Source organism: Neophocaena asiaeorientalis, unplaced genomic scaffold, assembly GCF_003031525.2.
Source record: "Neophocaena asiaeorientalis asiaeorientalis breed wild unplaced genomic scaffold, Neophocaena_asiaeorientalis_V1.1 scaffold78, whole genome shotgun sequence".
Taxonomy (NCBI): Eukaryota; Metazoa; Chordata; class Mammalia; order Artiodactyla; family Phocoenidae; genus Neophocaena; species Neophocaena asiaeorientalis.
The window spans coordinates 9,981,631-9,998,462 of record NW_020175018.1 but is presented as its reverse complement, the minus strand read 5'-3'; the positions used below and the strand labels follow the sequence as shown (position 1 = coordinate 9,998,462).

Sequence of the window (16,832 nt, the reverse complement as noted above, 5' to 3'; positions counted from 1 at the left end):
CTGATTGTCTGGGTAAATAAATGGCATGCTTGTTTAGTTGTACATTTTTCAAAGAACATGTCAGACATTCTTTCTCTTTATTTTTTTGGCTGCGTTGGGCCTTTGTTGCTGCGCGCAGGCTTTCTCCAGTTGTGGTGAGTGGGGGACACTCCTCGTTGCGGTGCGCGGGCTTCTCACTGCGGTGTCCTCTCTTGTTGCAGAGCATGGGCTCTAGGCGCATGGGCTTCAGCAGTTGTGGCTCACCGGCTCCAGAGCGCAGGCTCAGTAGTTGTGGTGCACGGGCTTAGTTGCTCCGCGGCATGTGGGATCTTCCCGGACCAGGGCTCGAACCCATGTCCCCTGCATCGACAGGCAGATTCTTAACCACTGCGCCACCAGGGAAGCCCTGTCAGACATTCTTTTCTAATGTTTTCAGAAATTTGGAAATAATTGGTGGTTGAAAGTAAATACCTATAGGATGCATGACATCCTGACAAACAGCAATATGTGAATTACCTCCTATGTGTCCACCAGTATGAAAGAAAGAAAAGTTTTTGATTTCTATAAAGACTTCTTGGGTGGGACAGTCATCTGAATTTAACCTTGTTCATTCATTAGGTTCTTTATTTTTAAAGAAACTCTAATGGCTGCTTTCTTTCTTTTTTTAAAAATTTATTTTATTTACTTTGGCTGTGTCAGGTCTTAGTTGCAGCATGTGGGATCCTCGTTGCGGCATGTGGAATCTTTTGTTGTGGCGCGCGGGCTCCAGAGCATGGGCTCAGTAGTTGTGGCACGTGGGCTGTCTAGTTGTGGCATGCGGGCTCAGTAGTTGCACCATACAGGCTTTCTAGTCGTGGCATGCAGGCTCAGTAGTTGTGGCGCGTGGGATTAGTTGCCCTGCAGCATGTGGGATCTTAGTTCCCTGAGATCCACAGGGGTCGAAGCTGTGTCCCCTGTGTTGGAAGTCAGATTCTTAACCATTGGACCACCAGGGAAGGTCCCATTCATTAGGTTCTTTAGGTAGGTTTTAGTTTTTGAGAGAACATAAACTCAAGTGCATCTGTTTCTATAAAACATCAGACACAATTTGATTTGTTTGGCTGCCACAACATGGTGCAAAGTTTTATTCACTCTGAAGAGAGTTACTCAATAGCAACATAAGTATGGCTATATTTTTCTGTACTCAGAAGACTAGTGGCAGTATCAGATGGTGGCACAGAAGTTTGGGCAATAGTTGCGAAGTGGACGACATGAAGTGTGGTGGTCAGAATCCAGTGTTAAGTTGGTGGGCTTGGCTTTGCTTCAAACCAGCCTTCGGTGGCTCTAAATACCTGGTGAACTTGTTATAATAAAATACGGATTGTAGGGCCTTACTTGTGATCTGGGGTAGAACTCAGGAACCTGCATTTTTAAAAGCAACTCTAGATGATTCTGATGTACAACCAGGTTTGGGAAACACTGGCCTGAACCCCATATTTTTCCTGAATTCTCATCATTTTTTTAAATAAATAAATTTATGCATGCATGCCAGCGTTGGGTCTTTGTTGCTGTGCACGGGCTTTCTGTAGTTGCAGAGAGTGGGGGCTACTCTTTGTTGCGGTGTGCGGGCTTCTCATTGTGGTGGCTTCTCTTGTTGCGGAGCATGGGCTCCACGCATGCGGGATTCAGTAGTTCTGGCACGCGGGCTCAGTAGTTGTGGCGCATGGGCTTAGTTGCTCTGTGGCATGTGGGATCTTCCTGGACCAGGGCTTGAACCTGTGTCCCCTGCGTTGTCAGGTGGATTCTTAACCACTGCGTCACCAGGGAAGTCCCAATTCTCATCATTTTTTGCATTTTTCTTTTGGCTTTGATTTGTCTTTTCAGTTCTTGTCTCACTTCACCTGCACTTCACCTTCCTTCCTACCTCTGAGAAAAAAATTTTCAGAAGGCTAAGTTGACAAGCCTCTTTTCCTGCTGCCTTATTTAATTTGACTTTTGCTATGAGAATCTGTTTCTATCTCAGACTTATGTGTATGATAAATTATTCATGACCAACGCATTTGTTTTCCTGTCATTATCATGAAAGATTTAGTGGCTTATCTTATTTTAAAGGATTCAGAGAGTTGATACTACATTTTAATTTTTGCTACGAGAAATGAAGTGAATCTCACTTGTTTTTTTCTCTTAATTGAGGGATGGGAGTTGCAAAGGTCAGAATGAATGGACCTTATAGTTTTGGTCAAAAGAGAATATTTAAATATATTTGAACAATAATAACCAGGGTGTTCATACTAAGGCATATAACTGTATAGTTAATATAACTATAATAAGATTGTTGTGGAAGGCTATCTGTAATGTATATCTGAGTGAAAAAGAAGATTGTGTGGGAGTAAGTATAAAATGAGGTAGTTTTGGGGAGTTCCCTGCTGGCCTAGTGGTTAGGATTCTGGGCTTTCACTACCGTGGCCTGGGTTCAACCCCTGGTCAGGGAACTGAGAATTATGCAAGGCATGCGGTGCAGCCAAAAAAAAAATAAAATAAAATAAAATGAGGTAGTTTTTGTTTTAAGCCACCTTCCAAAAAACCACGAAGTTGTGGTATGTATCTGTTTATATGTTCATGGATAAAGGTCTTCAAGGAAATAAAATAAATATTTCGTTTACTTATGATATTTATCCTTTTAATGATAGATAATACAATAAATAGTTTGTTATAATTATATTTATTATTTTAAACAAGTTATTAAACTGATTTATTATAGTTATAGGTGATTTCCATTGAGGAAATGATTGCAGATGATGAGGAAAGGGATTTTCAGTTTTTATTTATTTATTTTAATTTTAAATAATGAGCATGTGATTCTTTTAAATTTAAAAATTATGAAAACATTGTTTTTTAAAATATGGTATGATGTTTATTCTTTCTATAAAATATTCCCTTAATTCTAAAACATTGTTTTTTTTAAAAAATAAAGGCGGGGGGGCAAAGAAAAGTATTAGGAATTTAGAGGGCTTACTCTGTATTAGAACCAAAGCCTTTAGCCAGTACATTGGAGACAGCAGCAGCTCCCACCCAGCACAGTAGCTGATACACTTGGGTGATTCTCTACACACGATTTTGCTTCCCTTGGGTTGTTTGGTCCGCAGTTTGCATTCATTGATCAGTGAGTTGACTCAGACTCAAACCCACCGACAGCAATGAATGTTGAGTGCAGCCATCAGTGTTTCAAGTTGGTGGAGTTGCCCTGGCCTGTCCCAACTCCTGGCTCTTCTTTTCCACGCTGGATTTTTGAGGTCTGGTTCAGGCATCTCTCTTAGTAACCAGCTGTTGAGGATCCACATAATTATAGATAACATTGACAGTAGAGCTGGGAGATTCTTAAAGATGGAGAAACTATGGTTCAGGGAGGGGAAGGAGCTCTTGGAAAAGCTAACGGGTAGCTCTGTGACTACACAGGCAGTGCTTGCATACTGGTAGGTATAAACAAGAGCCGAGGACCCTATTTCTTTCTCTCTGTTTTGAACTGAGAATTACGAGTGCCTTTCAAAGTAAATTAGCACAGATTATGCTTTGGGTTAAATAATAATAGCTTACATTTATTGAGCATTTTTGTGTGCTAGGAATGGTACAAAGCACTTTATATATTATCTTATTGAATCTCAAAACTCTATGAGGTAGGGATACTTATTATCCCCCATTTTATACATGAGAAAGCTGAGACTCGGACACTTGCCCAGGGTCACACAGCTAGTTAGGGAGTTCTGAGCCAAGATTCATCCCAGATCCTTATGACTCCAGACGTGACTTTTTACTTGAATTTAACGAACATGGAAATCAGCTTATGTGTGGATGGAAATGGTGAGGCAGTTGCTGTTTTCAAACAGCTCGTATTCTAATGGGGCTGTCAGAACTTAACTACATTAACTGTAATTGGAGGTAGAATGTGTTAAGAACTGTGCAGACATTGGACAGTTCTGTGCTATTTTTGCTTATTAAATCCTCCCCTTGTCCCTAATTAAAGGTTTTGAAGGGACATGGGAGAAATGGCTATAAAATACTTAACTGGATTTTACTCCAAAATTAAATACATGTTTTTAATAATTCTCTTCTTGCTACATCCAATTTCTCTCCAGAATGGCCTATTTCTAGGAGACATTTAAAAACGTTAGGTATTATCATGGAGCTTTGCTTATCTTGTTGAAATGAAACACTTTTTTGTCGAAAACACAACAAAAAGCAAGGAACAATGGGCAAGAGAAATAGAGGGGAGCTTTTAAAAAATTAACTGGACCACCTCTGGGGGATGGGGAGCAGGACTGGTTTTGGTGATCTAATGTGATATGTGAAGGCACAGCATGCTCCTTTGCTTCAGGAAATATAGTGTTGTCTATAAGGACCCCAAGGTACAGTCAACGGTCGGTGGTTTTTTCAAATCCCAAACTCACCGACAGCGTTGAATGTTCCTTGGAGTCCTCTGAAGACTGGGTCCTGGCCCTGGCAGCCCTTCTTCAGCCTGCACCCATGTTTCAGGAGCCAATGAGCCTGAGAGACCACTGCTGATGGAGCCTCTCACATTCTTTTCCGGGTTTGAAGTTGTGAGTATTTAAGAAATCACTTTGTGTACAGCGCAGAGCTAACAAACTTCAGGATTGTGAGGCTGCAGTTATTTATATGTAAGCAGACTCAAATGGATATCTGAGAAAAGAGCTTTGAATAGTATAATTTTGTAATTCTGAACATATCAGATATCCCATTTTATAGTAGTACTTTAATTATTAAAGGGCAAGAATAAGAAAGAAATTAACATATATTGAGGACTTACTGTATACTGGGATTTATATATTTTTATCTCCTTAAATTCTCAACGTACTTTGACCTCATGAGAAAACTGAGTCTTAAGTGATTTGCCCAAAGTTACATAGCCAGGAGCCAAGGTTGCAAGCTAGACCTTGAATACTGGACTTTATGATAGCAAAAACTCACTGATCGTACTGCCTCCTCCATTGACCACCACAAAACTTACTGTTGTATATCTGGGGGCAGGACCTTCAGTGAGATCTTAGTCAAACAAGTAAACATCCTCTTCTTGTTTGCCTGTAATAATAGTAGGTGAAATGTTTCATAGAAGAAGATAAAAAAAAATTGACCTTTATAATTGGTGATCTCTCTAGCTGAGATCCTGGATCACCAAGTTACCACAGAGGTTCAGGGGTAGTCTATTTTCCATATCGAAAAAGCAAAAAATAAGAACTCTACCACCTAATAGAAAGCCTGCATTTCTCCTTAGTAAGGTCACAGAGAGTAACTAAAATGTCAGGTGTCTTAGCTTTTGGCAGAAATGGTATCAGTGCATTGTAGACATACTGGTTATTTTTTACTGCCTGTTGAATGTCCTTGATGAAAAATCGGGAAAATGAATTAATTACATGGAATTTTTCAGAATATAGGGTTTATAATGGGAGGGATCCAGGCATGCTCCGTAGAAAAAGTGCTTATAGAACTGCTGGCTGAATTGAGGTTAATCTTTAATCCGGGATAGTTATTACCATTTGCTTTAAGTTTAAATATTAAAAGTTGACTGTTCTCAAATTCATTTTTAAACAGCCAAATGGTACACATTAAAAAAAAAAATCAGCCACTGAGAATTTGGTTTGGATATAAACTGTTTACGTTCTACATCAGTTTAATTATCTCACCCTCTGTCAAAACACTTCAGTTAGCCAGCTTTGTTGAGTCCTCAGTATTATGACAGTAAATTATATACAATCGACAACAAAACATCAAGCAACTGTTACTGTGTGGTATTTTAAAAGCTCTTTAATGGGTTTATTTTAAACGGTCTTCTCCTTGGCCTGATAATATGAAGAGAAGTCAATGTCTTATTCCATTTTGATAATAGTCAGGCTTTAAAAAAATACTGACCTCTGCTCCCCCAAACCATTAGATGTTTACAAAATACGATTTCTTAAATTCATGGCATTCTAAAAAGAATGCTTTTCGTAGACTTGAAAAACTAGAGAAGAGTGAAAGGTTTCTAAAGTGACGTAGGGGTGTTTCCCATTGTGTTTGAGACAGTTAATTTTCAGGGCAATAAAGGCCTTTGTTATCTTCATTCCTTCAATTTGCTTTAACTCCTTAAGTTTAGTTTTTATCATCAAGCAAATTTAAGGCACGCATTGGATCTTTTCAGTGAGTTTGGCCAAGAGATGTATGTACTCAGTGCAGAAGTCTAGGGGTTAAAAAAGTTGAGGGTTAAATTAGCCAGATTATAGAAGCTACTACACATTTAATAAATTGGTCCAAATTAATAAATTCATTTAGACTGGTTTTGAGTTTGTCAAAACTCACCATGCCATCCTTTATTGTTTCACTTACCTCCTTTCTTTCCTTTTCCAGAGGTACTACGAAATGTTGTGAAACCCACATTGCTCTGAGTTGGAGATGTAAATGTTTTCATAGTCCTCTTGAGGCCTCTTGATATACTTGAAAGAAACAAGAAGCATAAATTTAATAAAACAATAGGTATTTGAGAGATTAGTAGCATAGAAGGGGAGTCACCGTCTCAGGTGGCTGTCTGCCCATAACTTCCCAAACACTATGCAGGGAACATCTTTAGAAGTGTTTGAGGTAATGTTGCTATTCTTTTTTTTTGGACTCTCAACCACTGCGCCACCAGGGAAGCCCAATGTTGCTATTCTTGAGGACAAAGTCTTAAGTTATAAAGATGACAACAAAATGTCAGCATGAATCCATGTTTCTCTTAGCCAGACTGCCAGTGTTCTGCTTCATCCTTCTACTAACTCAACAGCAGAATCTTTTCTAGGAACCCTTTCTCCTACATACAGCCCTTGCCATCACTGAGCCCAGTGTCTACGCAGAGAACTAGACATAGACACAGCTGATGACAAAGAGGATGATTGCTGTGCTGACGAAATGGTATGAACTATGTTAAGGGAGAATAGAGAAAAGAAGGGTTAATTCTGCCTAGGAGTGAGTGCCAGGAAAGGCATATCTTTTAAATGGTCACATCTGATCTGGGCCTTGAAGGTTTAGTTGAATTTTTACTAGACTAAGAAGGAAAGATATTCAAAACTCTGTACAGGAAATCCTAGAGGCAGGGAAGTTCAGATAATGGTGAATAGTATTGAGAGTAACCCCTCAGAGCCTCAGTTAACTCATCTTTAAGATGCTGGACAAATAGTACTCGCTCTTCCTGTGCACACAGCTGTGAAAATCACAGGAGGTTATGTATGTGAAAGTAGCATGCAAGTGTAATTGGTAGGTCTCTTCTCATTGCTCTTGGTTCAAATGTGCTAAATAGAATAAATGAAGTACCTTATCATGATAGACTTCTCCAATTTGCTTTTTATTTGGCTTTTTTCCCCCTTTGAAGTGACTGTAGTTTACATTTTTCGTATATTAATTGTTTGGGGAAGCAATATTAAAAGAGCACAGACTTCAGAGCCAGAATCTTGACTTTGCAACTTAATAGCTATGTGACCTTATTTAACCTCTTTGTTTCTCTTGTTTCCTTATCTATAAAATGGAGATAATGATAGTATCTACCTCATAGGACTGTTCTGAGGACTAAATGAGGTAATACATGTCAGGTTTGTGTTTTTATATAAGTTATTTCAAAATGATTTAAATTGTTAAAATCATTTACAACTATTATTTATGTTACTAAATAATTGCATGTTTTGCCCAGAATTTGGTTTCCAGTGCATGTACGCTAATGTAAAAACCTTCTTTTATAATTAAAACAATGTCTGACTAGCCAATACATAATATACATATGTATATGTGTGTTTTAAAGACATTTTTGAAATTAATGCTCTACCACTTTCTTTGTGACCTTATGTAAAGTTTTTATCTCCTATAAGCTTCAATTTCTTCAATGTGTAAAAATGAGAATAATGTTAGTACCTATCTCATATTGATTGTGAGGATTAAGTTAGGTATATAATTTAAAACTCTGTGGAAAGCTATGTATTCTCTCCATAAATACATGCACGTAAACACAAAAATTTGAAAGGAGTTTCATTTATGGAATCTAAGAACCCATCCATAGCCTCCCTACGAACTTCAGGATCAGAAATTCTGACCAGAGCTTTAGACCAAGATTTTGCAATCTGTTGTCACTGGTGTAATATTGTTGTTTTGGAAATCTCAATCTCCATCTTATTAGGAGTGGCTGCTTGCCAGCAGTAGTGCAGACTCACCATCATCTAGTCACACCTTTCCCTATAGCATAACCTGTGCAGTATAACCTAGGACAATGATAACTATAAAGATGTAATATAATGATGGTCTCTGGAAGAGTGGATATTTAGACTTCATCAAGTTTTGTACGAATTGCAAGTACCAATCATTAATTAGTAACTCTGTGCTTGTACAGTTAGCAACTTTCTAAAATAAGTTGCAGGAAGAGAAGTTAACACAAATATTTGAATGAATTTATCTTATTTCGCAGCAGTTCCCTATCTCCTGCCTCCCTGCAACAACTTCCCCAGCAACCATTTGGTTTGGATCTGATTCCAGCACTTTGACTACTAATTCTGGCTTTAAGTTAGGCTGAAAAATTGTGTTGTTTCAAGGCAAAGCTTACAAAGGAGGCTGCTAAATTCAGAGTATTTACTTGAATATTAGGAAGCGGGGAAAAAAGAGTCTGCCAAAGATTGCAGTTGTATATGGAATTATTGGTCTTTATTATATTTAGCCTGCTTGAGGTTTTTACCAAGGAGTTGAGAGGTAGGAATAGAAGCTTAAACTTAATAGCTTGGAACATTTTACTATTTGACATGGCAACTTTATATCAGGTTTCTTCAGCTATTTCAGATGAGTCTAGAAGACAGGAGGTGGGAGGCCAACTCAGTGAGATAGCAAATTGGTCAAGTGCCAAAGGCATTATGGGATGTACACTTCAAAGCCTATCAAAATATTCTAGAGGCCACCTGAATTCTCCATCCCTTAATTACAGTGACTTCATGTGTTTTGGGGTATTACTATTTTAGATTATTTTGCAAACCCACCGGAAGCAGGACTCTGTTTTTCCATGGTAAATTAATTCACAGGATATCTGTTATCAGTGAACTCTTCTAAGTAACTCTGTACCAAGGATTGTTGTCTAGCTGAGATAAATGAGTACATAAATGAGTTAGGCATTGAAAGTTGTAAAAGAAATAGGAGCCCAAATCATGCAGTAGCTAATATTCATGGGAATTAAGGAATGAGCTGGAAAGAATATTGGGTTTTATTACAGTGTGTGAAAAGTGTTGGAGGAGATTTTTGAGAGTCCTTTAGAGCAACAGGCATGTGTTTGCAACAACCAGTTAATGAAATAAACAAGAACAGCGATCAGAGGACTCAATCTTTCCTTTTTTATAATGAAACCCTGTTGATGTATCAGTAACATAGGATTTTGATTTCTCCTCTGGCCCATTTTAGTTTATTGGGTTAAAAATTTAATCATATGGTACTTTATTGATGCTTTAAAAACTTGACCTCTGTTGTTATAAAGTTTTTTTTGCCTCAGGTAGATTATAGCTTTGTGTTAAGGCATCATGAGTCACAAGTACTAATTAAGTATATTCATGCCATAACTTTTTAGTTATTCATAACATTTAGGTAAAATGCTTTTTAAATGTTGTTTTTCTTGACTGTTTCCAGCAAATAGTTGAATCTTTGCAAAATATGTCTTAAAAGTTTTATTTTTCTATGTATATTGTATAGAAAAGCGATGCTTAGATCTACTTTCATAAATGAAATAGCAGTGTACTTGGTTGGGTAAGCTATTAATACTTGACATACTGCCCTTAGACTTATGTCTCCATTGCTAACCTGAAATCAGACAATCCTGATGTTTGAGTGGGAATGCTAATAGTGGATAGGGGAAAAGATTCTGGGATGAAAGAATAGAAAATAAGTTCCAGTCTATAGTTTTATAACTTTGAAAGCTATCAAGAGTCTTAGAGGTCATTTAGTCTAATGATTTCCAAACCTGACTTTGCATCAGAATTAAAAGTGGTGGTGGTGGGGAATATAGGTTGCTAAGAATGCAGATTCCTAGGTATCACCCTAGACTTAGTAAATCAGATCCTTTAGGAATAGGTTCTGTAGTTTTCACAAGCCCTCGGAGGGTTCTGATGTAGCCATTCCACAGGCATTTGGGAATCTCTGATTTAGGCTAAGATCTTTCTTTAATTGATAAGGAAACAGATGTTGAAGGGAAATGAAGTCACACAGCAAATCAAAATTGAAATCCTTGACTCTGTGTGTGTGCTTGCATTTTTTGTGTGTTCACGTATACCACACTACCTGTCCACCATGAAAAAGCCAGTTTTTTGTGGATGTTTCCTAATGTCCTCTTGGGCATCTGCAGAGCACGTCTGGTCATCTGCCTGGCAAGTCAAACATCTTAGCCTTAGGGAGGCACTCAGAACTAGTGCACACGGACCATTGACTTGAGTTTGGTATGCTGACCTGAAGCATTTGACTAAGTAAGCAATGCTGAGTGGTGTTGGCTTAGAAACTGTTCATGGTATGAAATGAGAAATAGCCGTAAGTGATCAAAACTCTGAAGGCCCTCCAGGCTCTGACATTTATCAGTTGCTGCTACACTTTAACACTTTTCTCTAATCAAAGGTGACTACCACTGGATGGAAGAGGCTTGCCCAACCTCTGGCTGTTCTCTGGGGAGGATTTTATTTTAATTGCCAGTGAGAAGTTAGGAATGATTTCAAAAAAGATCAAGAATCTCCAAATCCACTTCAGCTTGGGCTCCTGGCCAAGTGTCCATCCTCAGGAGGGAGTTGGTGTCAGCTGCTGCCTTGTGACTTGAAGTATTTTTTAAAAACCCAAAGCCATTACAGAAGTCTTTCTGGAGTTGGCAGGCGGGAGTAGCACCAGGAATCACGGTCTGACACATGTCATCAGCCTGGAAAAACTGGAGTTTGGACACTAATGATGGCTCTTGTCGAGCCTCAGTGTGATAAAGCCAGGAGGACTCAGCTTGGGGGTTAGTTTGCATAGGAGAGGAGTTATACCTTAGAGAACACCTGCCAGGAGTTTTCACTGCCCCAGCTGTGTGTCAGTAACAAATCCTTCACCCTTGACTCCTGTCACTTCTTTTTAATGGGTGATGGTAGAGTCGCTAGATGGGTGAGGAAGAGAGGCACTTGGTTATATATCTAGCACATCTCCCTATTTGCTTGTTTTCTTGCCATTTAGTGTAGAACTAAATTTGTGTGGCCATACTCCAGGCTAGTGTTTTGTTCTGTCTACATCTGAAGGTGTACTGGGCCAGAGTCACAGGTCCTGTATTTCCCTAAATGCCCCTGCTGGTGACCACACAAATGTTTTGATTGAGAGTTACGAGAAAGCTTTTTTGCTGATATATCTCTCTGTTAGAAGTGTTATTTTCACATCCCATCTCTGCCATTAAGTAGCTCTCTGACTTCTGGTTTAACTCCTGCTTCTCATCTAGAGGTTAGTAATTAATTGTACTTATATCACAGGCTTGTGAGAATTAAGTGAAAGCAGCAGTATAAAAATACCTAGGACATAACATGCAAATTTCAGTTACTGTTACTATTGTAATTAATTATTTGGTCAAACTTCCTGCTTACTGGGAAGAATGGAATGAGGGGCTTCTAAATTATTGTCTTAGTGAATTCAGGAATCGTGGTCCAGAATGAATGTAAAATTGAAATCAGGAGACCCAGTCTTGACTATGCTGTATGTTACTTCAGTTTTCATAGTTTTCCATTAAGAAAAGTTATATCAACCAAACCCAAGGTCAGATCTCTAAGATCTCTTGTCATACAAAAACTCTTTACATTTGTAAAAATTATTGAGGTTTCCAGGAGCTTTTGTTTATTTGGATTATAGCTATCACTTTACTGTATTAGAAATTAAAACGGAGAAATTAAAATATTTATTAATTCATTTGAAATAAAAACAAACCCATTACATACCAACATAAATAACATTTTAAAATAAAAGTAAGTATAGGGCTTCCCTGGAGACACAGTGGTTGGGGGTCCGCCTGCCGATGCAGGGGACACGGGTTCGTGCCCCGGTCTGGGAAGATCCCGCATGCCGCAGAGCGGCTGGGCCCTTGAGCCATGGTGGCTGAGCCTGCGCGTCCGGAGCCTGTGCTCCGCAACGGGAGAGGCCACAACAGCGAGAGGCCCGCGTACCGCAAAAAAAAAAAAAAAAAAAGTATAAAAGTAGTTATTTTTTTCTCCAAAAAGCTTAGTGAGAACTGTGGGATTATTTTATATTTTTGCAGCTCTCTTTAATGTCTGGCTTTATAAAAGTCACCTGAATTCTCATATCTGCATGTATCTGCATCTGCTTTCTATCTGTTTCAATATGTTATTTTGGCTGAGGTATACAAAGAAAATCTGGCCTCTATCCATACATATATATGGAAAAGGGAGGAGAGTTTTAATAGTTTCTTCAGATAATTGTATATATTATTATTTTTATTTTTTTTAAGATTTATTTATTTTTTTTGATGTGGACCATTTTTAAAGTCTGTATTGAATTTGTTATAATATTGCTTCTGTTTTATGTTTTGGTGTTTTGGCCGTGAGGCATGTGGAATCTTAGCTCCCTGACCAGGGATCAAACCCACACCCCCTGAATTGGAAGGCGAAGTCTTAACCACTGGATAGCCAGGGAAGTCCCTGGAAACACTTTTAAATATTGGGAAGCTGTGTGAAGCACACAGTGGCAGATATAAATTTTCCAAAATTCTAATTTTTGTTTAAAGCCTTGAATTTTATCATTGGCAACAAAGACTGTCAGTTATTCTCCTTGAAATGACATGCTCACTTTGTTCATTTTCAAGAAAATCTGTCAGACATCCAAGTCTGAATTACCATAATTTTGTTAGTTGTTCTTTCAAGTAGATTGGTGATCCATGAAAAAATTGGCTAGTTGAGTATACAACTCAAACAGTAGCTCAAAGTGCATTTCCTTAGGGACAGCCAGTGTACAGTAGAATTGCTTTATGTGTACTTTCCATTTTTTTCACAAAATATAAAAAAATTATGTACTCAAGCATCAAGATTTAATAAAACCGATAAATCTTACTGCTTCAGCAAAGACATTCTTCAGTTAAAATGTCTGGGTTCCCCCCTCCCCTGCCGCACCTGTACCCCCCAGTGTGTGGCAGTGATGAATACAATGACTATCAGTATATTTTGGTGCCACTGCTTTAATTAGTGCTAAGGCCAGCGATTTAACTTAACACTGTCTTTGCCCCGTCAGTGCAAATGTCAATTGAAAAAGGCAAAATAATGTCTTATAATTAGTACAGAAATAGCTTTGATCTTGCAGACTCTGTGAAAAGGGTCTTGGGGACATCTATGAACCACACTTTGAGAACCACTACTGTGGAGTTCCAAATGTTAGGAAACTCTAGGCAAGTGGTAGAAACTTCCTTAATCCCATCAGACTCAGAGGGCTGCTGTAGGCTGCTGGAGAGAAGACAACCTGTTCTGGGATCCCCAAAGGGCTTAGTTTGCATGTAGTGGAGCTCAGTATAGGTTGATCAATCAATATAAATTACCTAAATAATATATCTAACAATTTCTTTTTTGTGCTATACTTAAAAAGTCAGTTTTTTTATGTTCTCATGGTAAACACTGTGTATTTTCTGAGTCTTGCTGATCCTTCTGTTTGTTCAGTTACCTTTATATAACGAAGTTAATTCAATTTACTTAACAGATGGCAGTTGGACATGTGTTACTATGTGTGTTTTATCTCTTTGTGGGTAGATAAGAAGTAAATCACATGGGATTTGCTCTTTTATGATCTTGGGGAAAATAAGCAGTTAAACAACATATCAAGGGCTGTCCAGATGCAGAGGTGAATAGTACCTGGCATAGGGTTCAGTGTTTAGTAGGTATTTATAATAAATACTTCCTTTTCTTGAGCATCCTTTCAGTGTCAGGCATTGTGAATTTTTCCAGCTTTATTGAGAAATAATTGACATATATCACTGTGTAAGTTTAAGGTGTACAGCATGATGGTTTGATTACATATATTGTGAAAGGATTACCACATTAGGCTTAGTTAACATTCACCATCCATTGTGATTTTATGTACATATACATATATGCACACACACATAAATATACTGTATTCAACATGTCACATATATGTAAGTATATATTTACAATAAAGTTTGTATAAATAGATAAAGTATATAGGTATGTATTATATATGTATATGTAGTATATAAAAATCTATATAAATATGTTAATCATTCACATTTAATCTTCACGACAGTTCTGCCAGGTATTTGGTATTACACTTACTTTATACATGAGACTCTAATAGGGGGTGTGATTTGCTCAATGTCACAGAACCTTGGTCTGTCTGCTGCCAAACTTTCCAGTATATGCCTAATTGCTGAGAGGGGTGAAAGCAATATGGGCTGGACTGGGTAGAATTAATTATTTTCCCAATGCCAGATTTTTCCTAAAGCTTTCGTAGACATCTTCCTGGTATCTTGTCTTTCCTCCTTGATTCTATAACATTTCTCATGGTGTACCTTGTATTACAGTTGTGTAAACTCAGTGAAAACAAGCATTTTGTGTATCAGGCACTTGATAAATATTTATATAAACATTTTATTAACAGTGAATTAAATTTAATTCATTGTTTATCTAAATAGTATATAAATGAAATCATTTAAATATATATTAAGTTAGTTTTTAAAATATGCTTAATATTTCCTTTTGAGATGTGACTAATAACCCTATAATCTGTCTACTCTAAAAGTTGCAGTATGCATCTGTTTTGGTGGAGCGGAGTGGGTTCACATGTTTTATTTGCAACTCCTAGGTTTGAAAAGCAATGAAAATATGAAGATTTTTGTTCATATTGCTAGTGTTGATTAAGTAGTACCCTTTTTGGCTCCTGAGAGATGGTTCTATGATAAGATAATTGGGGAGGGGTTGCTGATTTGAGTTGATACTACTATCTTATACTTTTTGGATGAAGGCAGATGGAAGAAAGTTGTAAAAGTTCAGCTTGCTAGTCTTTTTAACATAAGAGATAGTCAGTTTGCAGCTTAATAAATCAATTTAGAGATCAAAGCACCCTCCATAAGGTGTCAGTCACAATAAAGCCAGTAACTGGCAGGGGGTTATTTATGTCTCCAAAATAAACAGTAATCAGAAGCAGCCAGTATGATAATTGTTCTATTTTTGTATAGTCTCTATAAAAAGATTATTTAAAGAGTAACATCTGTATAAGGGGCTAACCATAAATGCTTAGCTAGCATTGTGAGTGGAAACTTGAGGTCTGGGTAGAGAAAGGAGACTAGTTGTCAGTTCTTTGTAAGCCACATGCCAATTGGGTGTCTTTGCTTCCTAATAAACCCTCAGCTTATCTTTTTGTTTCTAGGAAGTACTTAGGGCTGGAGTTCTTCCCTTTGGGGCTTTCTTAATACCATCTCAAATTTTTATTTCCAGTGGAGTCTTAACTAAGTTATATGAAAGCAAACCAACTAAAGGAATTTATCCCTAAGTTCAATTCTTAAGTGTTTCAGAGATACTTGGTTACACAAATGAATTCATGAAAATTATGGCTTTTAGAAGTAGAATATTTGTGTTGCTCTAGGATGTAGAGGTGAGGAGAGGGCATTTCTGGCAAATCACAGCTTAGTCCATGTAAATCGAAGGGAGTGAGGAGTGCTGAGGAGGTGAGAGAAGTAACACCCTTTCTTTGTGTTATCTTAGTTAATTCTTCCAACAACACTTCTGATAAGGTAGTGGTTATTGCATTTGTCACTGCACTGAGATATGCTGTCCCACTCCACTGTTTTCCAGTTGACCCTAGAATTGCTTGGTTTGCATATACCAAAGTAATTTAGTATATATGTTGTCCAGTCACATGACTATATTAATTTAACAGTGGTGCATATTGCTAAATATATCAGATCAACTAGGTTGTGTCATTTGATTGAAATACTAAATTATGCAGTAACTGACAGGTGGTTAGATGTACATACCAAACGTAGGACTTTACTCCATGAAAAAGCTGTTGATTAGCTTTAAATTTGTATGTGTACTAGGTCTAATATTGTGTAGGGATCTGGCTCATTTAGGAAGAATGTCAGCTTTTAGGCATGAGAGCATGGCCTTAAAATGGTTGTGAACTTTAAAGAAAATGTAATTGGGGTGGGATTTATTCAGACATTGACAGGCAATAAAAATCAACATATGAAGGGTTTAAATTTTCAGTTGAATGTTCTTTTAAAAATGGCTTAGAGGGGCTTCCCTGGTGGCATGGTGGTTGGGAGTCCGCCTGCCGATGCAGGGGACGCGGGTTCATGCCCCGGTCTGGGAGGATCCCACATGCTGCGGAGCGGCTGGGTCCGTAAGCTGTGGCCGCGGGGCCTGCGCGTCCAGAGCCTGTGCTCCGCGGTGGGAGAGGCCACAGCGGTGAGAGGTCCGCGTGCCGCAAAAAAAAAAAAAAAAAAAAAAGCTTAGAAATGTACAGACCTTCTTATTTAAAAAACTGTCTAGTGTATTTTCTTTAGAATTTATTTAAATCAAAATGAATTCCACTTTTCCTTTTGGTCACTTTTATGCTAGCATTCTCAGTCTTCTGCCCCCTTTAAAATGTTGGGGGGCTTACGGGCATTCTAAATATGTAGACTTTTTTTTTAAACTACACTTTTTAGGTCTTTTGCCTGTTTCTACTATTACTACTTTGAGTCTTGCATAAATTTCTTATGTTTAATGGGATCATTATGGCCAAAAAATGTACGATCGAAATAGACATTGGCAAACTATTTAAGAAAACAGAAAAGTAAAGCCTAGATCTGAATATTAATGGTGAAAGGAAAACCT

The 16,832-nt window shown here is 37.9% G+C and overlaps 1 protein-coding gene and 1 long non-coding RNA gene across 3 annotated transcripts in view; one reads left to right on the top strand and one right to left on the bottom strand.

The window, feature by feature from the left end:
- NR6A1 (nuclear receptor subfamily 6 group A member 1) overlaps positions 1 to 16,832 on the top strand; it is a 174,273-nt gene that overhangs the window by 21,852 nt on the left and 135,589 nt on the right. The window lies entirely within an intron of this gene.
- Positions 1 to 16,832, bottom strand: part of LOC112411562 (uncharacterized) — a 38,322-nt gene that overhangs the window by 2,289 nt on the left and 19,201 nt on the right. Inside the window, exon 2 of the long non-coding RNA XR_003005650.1 lies at positions 6,334 to 6,440. This is a non-coding gene — a long non-coding RNA (uncharacterized LOC112411562). The remainder of the gene's footprint in view (positions 1 to 6,333; positions 6,441 to 16,832) is intronic.